Source organism: Dermacentor albipictus, chromosome 8 (assembly GCF_038994185.2).
Source record: "Dermacentor albipictus isolate Rhodes 1998 colony chromosome 8, USDA_Dalb.pri_finalv2, whole genome shotgun sequence".
NCBI classification, from domain to species: Eukaryota; Metazoa; Arthropoda; class Arachnida; order Ixodida; family Ixodidae; genus Dermacentor; species Dermacentor albipictus.
Window position 1 is genome coordinate 58202895 of NC_091828.1, and position 8083 is coordinate 58210977.

Genomic DNA, 8083 nt, shown 5'->3' on the forward strand with positions numbered 1-8083 from the left:
GCGTTTTGATTTCGCTATATATCCAGTCAACTAATTCGAGAGATGCATGTAGCAAAGTCTGCAATCCTCGAAAATGTAATCTGCAGGTCTAGCGCGTCCGCATTTATACATGACTCGTCGAAGGTTCCAGTGTAATCGCTGGTGCCGCCGGGCCTCTAGAAAGTACTACACAATTCGCGTTGCTCATACAATCAGCTTACAAAACAATCGTAAGCCGTGGCAATCGAAACAAGCACGAACTAGGCCAAACTGAGAAAAACAAACAAGCGGTAGCGAGAGTTGACGCCTGTAGAGGGTAGCACGAAATGAGCGGTACTGCCAAGACCTGACACGAATAGGCATCGCGCGGTCGGGAGGGTCCGCATGACACCATGTTCCCGCGCACACGTCACTGAAGGGGCAGCTCTCATTGGTTTCTGCAGTTCGGGGCTCGCGTCTTCCATCTTCCGCTCCCCGTTCGCTCTTTCATCTTTCGTTGCGCTCGTTCCCTCAATTATGACGCCGCCGCCGACGAAGCTCGCCGGAGGAACGGGGTCACAAGAGCTAGGCTCTAAAAAAATCAAGCCGTGGTTGCTTGGCAGTCTCAGTAGTCAAGAGCTACGCTATCGTCTAGTCACTTTTTCGCCATCACCAAGTGAGCTACTCAGTTATGTTGGTTCTTTGAAACACCCATTTGAGAGCGATGGTGTCGCACGTGCACAACGCATGAGCCCACATTAACTTCGTTTCCTATTTTTGCGCTTTACGCCACAACTTCGAATCGTAGAAAAACTACAGGGTGAATTGTAGCGAGTTGAAAACTGCTGAAAATTATGTTTTCGAATGCGATGCGCAATTTGACAATCAAGCTTACGCAATTATGCAAGTAACTATATATCGGCTAGAAATTTTGACAACTTAGCAATATGATGCAGCGGAAAAATTCAACAGTGTGTGCATGGTAACTGCTAGGAAAACTTTTGTTGATCCCATGTTTCATATCTCTCACTCCATTCTTTTTTAGAAAAGCTTGTCCCGCATTCGCTGGGACACAGAGGGGCTCTTCGTACCTGTAAATGTAATGGGCTCGTGCCACAAGCCCCATGGGCGCATATATGGCACACGTAGCAACAACATAATGAGCGTGGCTTCCGAGATTGTGTGACACACGCGGTTTCCGAGTGAGGCGATATGCACCGGCAGCCATAGAAAGACCTCCGCTGTGAATGACTAAACGAAAGAATGATCCCCGCTGTAAACATGGCGATGAACATTTCCTCGTCAAAGTTGATACATCTGCGCGCTGGTTCCCAACAGCGTGAACGCGTTGCAAACGGAGCAGTCTTGCGCAACTGCCTCGTTAATCTGGAGATTGCGAGGGGCAGCGCGTGGGCACGATTCTCAGCAGCCGCCGCAGGCTCTGCCAAGCCGACGCGCACTACTGTGGCACCATCTCGTAGCCATCATCCGCACAGTGCCTTCTTCTGCTCACGCTTTCGCCATGCCCTCCTCCTCCAGTTTCCTCCTCAAGTCTTTAGCCCCCCCCCCCCCCCTGCACACCGCATTCGCTCTTTCATCATTCGCTATGCTCGTTCACTTAGTCACGTCGACAGCGACGTTCGCCGCAGGAACGGTCGCCTAAGCGCTGCGCTCTAAAACATATTCCGGTGGGAAAAGCCCAAGGAGCTCTTACCATCGCTGTGTAAATAGTTCCTGACAGTCCAATTGCAATTTTGCACCAGAGGAGAGGTGCATGGAACACTGAAAAACAAACAGTTCGAATGCGAGTCAGCAGGTGAAACTACTGTCACGTAGTGAGATGAATATACAAAACAGCACTTACGCACTTACGGTTTCCCCATCGTAACATAAAATAGTTTTCTTGACTAACAGTTGGGATGATTGGTCGCACATCAAGCTTGCAGCACATATGCCCCTTGAATGCTGGCGTCTAAGCATAACCTTAACGCGATACTGCAATATTCTAACGTGGTATTCTAACAATTCAGCAGAACGGACAAAAAGCACGCGAATAAGTACATCAAGCAATTTTTAACAGGTTCATGTGTGGGCAACACTGCACAGGACTGTATGTTGAGCTACTTTCTGTCAGTTTTATCCTTTACTTATCAGGGGTGGCTCATTGGGCTACTCTGTGATCCATTATCGTGAGTGTACAGCGCGAAGGTTGAAGGCAGACATAGAAAGAACAAGAACTCGTACTTGTCTTGCGTACGTTCGCGTTCAGACTTCGCGCTGTACACTCAAAATTATATTCGACATACATCTATTCTTGCTTTTTTACATCAGAAATAGCTTAGGCTGAGTGAACGTGCAAGGTGCTCTCATTCATCCGCGATATCATAAAGGACGAAAACGCAGCGTATCTTAGCAATAGCCGTGTGCCCAAACTATTGTTCACGTTCTCGCAAGACTCAAATGAGAAATGTTCGATTACCAACCAGGGATTCATACGTGCTATGGTTTCCCCTATTTGCCATATATACAATTTATTGTATTTGTGTGTTTCGTGATTTCTTCCCTTAAACAGAATAACATGTTCGTCAGAGACTCTCATATGTCTATACTTTTTAGTGCACTTGAAGAAAATAGACATTGTCTACCGGCTACAAGGGTACCACGTCGTGTGGACATCTTGCCTTTTGTTCTCATCTTTTGTCTTCTCGAAAGATGAGAACCTATTGAAACAAGTACCCACGGTCCCATTTGCGACCGTTTAATGCGTGGATTCAAGTTTAAGCACCGCTCCAGATACGCAGGTGCACGGAAAAGTGCTTCCTGTACAAAACAATCTTCAATGCACACAGATCAAGCTGAACGTGATTCAAAGACTGCATAAATTTAAATTCTAGACTTTGGGGCATATGAGAAAACAACGTGTCCGTTCTGCCTTAAAGGCAAATGGTACTAAATTTCGCTTTGCCTAAATTCGTCCTAAATGGGTAGAAAATGTTAACGAAGCGATTTTGGGAAAACTTCAGGCCTGGCAATAGTCCCATTTTTCTATTAGGAGACTCTAGGTAGCTCCTAAGACCGTGCCTGCACCTGATGGTCAGCGGACATGACTTATGTTTCCCAGCACTTCAGCTCCGAAATTTTTCAGCCCAACGTGGGCAGCCGCAGACGGCCCTTAATTTCGATGATCATGCTGAGGAGCCGCGCGTTCCGAGTCAAGCGTCACTTCCGGCAAGTGGTAATGACAGTCAACGTTTCTTTTTTCGCTTCAGCAGCAAAAACGCCTTCTTTCACAAACTTTTCGTGACGCATGCACGAGTATTCCACCATCATAAATTGACACCCACCCGTTTGTAGTATGAACCTACAGAGGAAACCCACGCGAGCTACTGAGAAACAAAGGCTCCGAGTTGAGGAAAAATTCATCCCTGTCCGGGACCAGGACAAATTTCTATTCGGAACCAGCATGACTTTTTTCGTCAACTAAGCGGAATTGTTTCTTATTAGCTCTTTTGCGTCTTTGTAGCTTCGTGCTACATACGGCAGGATGTCAATTCTTCCTTTCTTGAATATTCCTCAACCTTGCGGAATTCCGCAGAACTAATTTTTCAGAAAAGAAAGTAGCAAGGAAATGTTTCTCCTCACAATAATTTTTAAAACGTCAAATTGGGTAACTATCACCAACTTAAGAAGCTCCAAGTTCTTCAGAGTATTTGGTTCGACACTTCACGAATGCAACTATCCAAGTAAATTACAGAATCATACTGTACCTCTTTTAATGGCCAATGATGCTGCGAAAATAGAGATAGCACCGATACTTTGCTAGAAGAAAAAGCACACTACAGAGAGTTGACATATTTAATGTTCTGCACTCACTGGCAGAATTTACATACAAGTCGCGTTCTCAAATCTTTGATAACTATGATGCGTGGCACTACACCTTGCTATTTTTAATATTTTCTTTTGACAGAAGTACGGTTGTAGGGATTTCATTACGGACATCAAATACTGTTATCATTTTAACTGCGTGACACGTCACACGATTCACCATCAAAGGAATGATAGAACACAGGGTCGTGTAAATCGGCAACATCTACCATGGGTGAGAGTGCCAATCTCCTATATTAGGCAACGCCATCACGTCAACATACTTCAACTTTTATAACTCTTCCTCGTGTACTTATTTAATCGAAGCCAACCACTCCCGGGCAAAATGTGACTTATTTTGCAACACCTGCCCTTTGAAGGAAGGCGGTGTTGTGGGTAACCCTCCTATGGTTGTTGCAAGTTTGGGGGAGGGTGGTCGGGCACTTTGTTGCGAACCTGCCAAAACATAACACCCGTGGATCCTCTCCTTCTACTGCCTCCCACCTAACCCCCCCCCCCAAATCAAGAACAACTGGAAAAGCTGAAAACAAGTGCCCGTCATTTTTATGCATGACCTAGATTCAGCTTAATCTGAAGTGCAGAACAGAACCACAAGCGTTTAGGCTGTGAATCCGTAGCTTGATTCTAAACAGCTACGTGCAGAATTGCAATGTAGTTGAAGCGCGAAAGTAATTCTTGGACTCCACATTGAACGCCTTCCAAATGTTTACACGAAATAAATAGGAGGGCACCTTTGCCTCAGCATCATTGCACTTGTACAAAATACGCATACTTGAGACCTATATTGCCAAATAAGGATGCAGAGCTAAAAAAACATGAAAACCCATTTCCACCCTGCCATAAATTGGCACGACACAAAGCGGGAAAATACATGGAAGCTTCACTGCAATGATAAGGAATAGTTCTCAACGACAGTAGGTAAGCAGTAATTGGCATCAAACATGCATACCACGTAAACAACCAAACTCCACAACAACAAGCAAAGCTACGGCTGTGACCATACGTCCTGCACAATATTTGGACCGGCACATAGCGAGATGCCTAATGTAAAGGTGGTCAAATAGAATTCTTCGTTCGTAGTGTTTTACGCTATTTTCCAGAAGCAGTTTCTTAACTAAAGTCCACTACGACCTTCATTTAGGAAATCTAATTGTTAATCCCGAACAAGAAAAATATTTAAAATTTTATGTTCAGAATGACGATAGCAATACTTTCAGAATACCAAGCAAACAGAAGGTACTAAAGGAGCACAAATTAAAGCAGGTCACGAGACTGCTATTACTGGTAATTTTTTACTACCCCGACACCTTAATATATGTAAGTCTACAACCTACGAAAAGCACTCACCACGACGCCTCGATGTTATGATGATACAACGTTCTGATATTTCCTGCGGCTTCATTAGGTGCTCAAAGCTACAGCTCGTTTTTAGCTTAATATTTGCAAGCTGCACTTTTACAACAGTCTCTCGAGTGGACACTGTAATCATTCCCACTTAGCTTTCTTATTCTGAACTCTTTGAAACGTCTGCTTACATTCACCGGGCAAACTCAGATCCTTCATTGGGTCTTTTGCCTCTCCCATAAGACCGATATTTACCAAGAAGCAGCATATCTTGCCGCACAGCAGCGGTCACAATGTGATGACAGGCCACAAAGCAGGGTGTCCGTTTCAGGTTCGAATGATCTGGGCTGGTGTCTTCTCTACGAGGCCTTTGTGATTATCATCGCTTGAATGATTTTTGATGTTTCTTTGAGGCTGCACCAGATGGATAGCACCGACATTAACCAATGAGACCAGGCTTTCTTCATTCCCCTGCACCACACGAAATAAGGTTTTGCCTTATTCTGCATCTCGTGCTAAGTTTTCAGCGGCAAAAAGAGCATTACAATAAAGGTACAGCTTGCATGGTAGCTTAATCTGCACTTGAAGACAGCGTGCAAATAAAAATGAACTAGGGAAAAATTTTCGCAACCGGCAACCACAAATCGCATGGCACCCCCTTAATAGAAGGACTTTCTTATTTGGCTCTTGTTCAATTGACTTTTATCTCCACGCTGGTAGATTTTCTTCGCCAAGCATAGAAAGAGACATAAAAGCTCGCATTATGTGCAGAAGTATCTTCGTCGTACTTACCGTTAAAAAAATGTAAATCACACAGGCAGTGATAGATATGGTGCTGTTGAAGCGCAGACGTATGTACTGCGGGGAAAGAATCATATACTATTGTAAACAATGACCTTATAACGAACAATGCACGAACTGTGGGCTAGTTATTTTGAGAGAATGCATTCACTCGTGTTACGATGGAGGATGCATAGAGACAGCGACAGAAAGAGCACTACGAATTCTAGACAGTATATCAACTACTGGTGTTCTATCATAAATGACACAGCCCCTTATGCAGATGAAAACCACAAATAAAAGTACTCTACACACACTAGACACTTGCGCGACGCATAAGACGCTGCAGATTTTCCTCTTTTTGATGCTACGTTCACGAACTTTTAGATGGACACTGAACAAAACAAATTATATGAAGTGTATTATCAAATTGTATTGAAGTGTATCAGTATTGAAGTTAATAGTATTCAAGTGCATTAGCAAATAGACCTTGTAAGTCAGGAAAAACACAAGAATGAAATACGGGCTGCGACGCCGCATGCAGTTCGCGCTCCAGATCTTCCTGACGTTGCATATTGTGACGGCATTTAAAAAAATTCAATTTTGATTTTATTTATCCTCTGATAATCAACCTGTTACCGTAAAATAAAAAAGCACACTTTTGAGAGAGCAGTTATAACGGACAAAATATCACCAATTAACATTCTATGTGATGTGATACCGCAATACCGAGGTGTTCACAGATGCGTACTTTGAGTAGACTACTGCATAATGAAATGAAAAGACGGAGCAGAAGGTGGCTTCGGTATATCTTCTGGTAATGCGCTGTTCTACTGAAAGTACGGGTGTCAAGACATTTGAAATAACACACGATTCGCAAAATCGTGTGTTATTTCAAATGTAGGCCATTCAAAGCAATGACACCAGATTTCCTGTATCTCAAACGACCTTTGGTGCAATATAACTACTAAAGCTGATATTTCCCGTAAGGAATTTTATTCGCTACGAGAGCTACGTTATGTGCATCTTGATCGTACTAGTTAAACGCAGCTCACTACACAGGAAGCCATAAGTTAGTCATGAATTGCTCATTTCCAGGCTCTTCAAAGTTACAGTAACGCTAATTTTAGTAAAAACGCTAAGATTACTATTAGCAAGATTGTGCATGCACAGGTGGTTTATGTGTTTTTTTTCTGGCCACAACTTTCTCGGACAATTGGACACTTAAAACACGTGTTTAAGGAATACCTCTTTATTATCTTTGACATAGCGAGTATGGTGTATGTTTATATTTGAAGCATATGCCGTATAGTGATAGATGGATGGATGCAAAAGTTTGATTGTGTTTTCGCAGAACTATTCTTTCGAACTCTTGCCTTTGCTTCGAGCTGTTGACAAGTTCGACTTCGCCCTGCTATCTCCTAGCTGCCTGCTTTACTCAGATGGTAGAGCGGCTGCCCCGGAACGGCGGTGGTCCCGGGTTCGAGTCCCGGACAAGCACGAATTTTTCTTCAACTGCGAGGCTTTTCTATCGAGGAAACCGCATGGGTTTCCTTTGTAGCAGGCGCTAGGATGGGGTGGATGTCTCATTTACCCTTAATTAATTAGCTCTCGACCTTGCGGGTTTTGGACAACTATTACGTCGCACTCTTGCCATATATTGTGTTGTATTTATTCACCTTTTTCATTTTCTGGATGTACCGGGTGCTTGGCCGATACCCCATTGTAGGTGTGTGCCATGGCATAGAATACACGACCATCATCAGAACCAGCGTTCATAAAAAAGGACCAGTTAGCGTTGGCACGATATGTACCTCACGATTATTGTCAAACCTCCCATTATTGGTATGCGCCACTGCATGAAAACCACCATAACCATATTCGACACCCGGACACGTTCCATGGACAACAATCCATTTTAGCAACGCGTGATTGTATAGAAATTATTGTAACGACCATCTGTCACCTCGTTGTCACCGTCGAGCGGGGTCACTGCCCCCTGCTCGAGCCGAAGTGGCTGTCCGACAGGGGCACCACCATCGCCACTCGGCAGACCTGCTTTTAATCTTGAAAAAAGCTCGTCCACTCTCCGTTCTCTACCTATCAAAACGTGTAT

At 44.0% G+C, this 8083-nt stretch overlaps 1 long non-coding RNA gene across 1 annotated transcript; it reads right to left on the reverse strand.

The window, feature by feature from the left end:
* Positions 1-1671: 1671 nt before the first annotated feature.
* On the reverse strand, positions 1672-6046 carry LOC139048455 (uncharacterized). Its single transcript, XR_011507715.1, has 3 exons — positions 5980-6046; positions 3726-3777; positions 1672-1740 (listed from the first exon to the last, which is right to left on the reverse strand). It is a non-coding gene; the product is annotated as an uncharacterized lncRNA (long non-coding RNA).
* Between the last annotated feature and the right edge of the window lie 2037 nt (positions 6047-8083).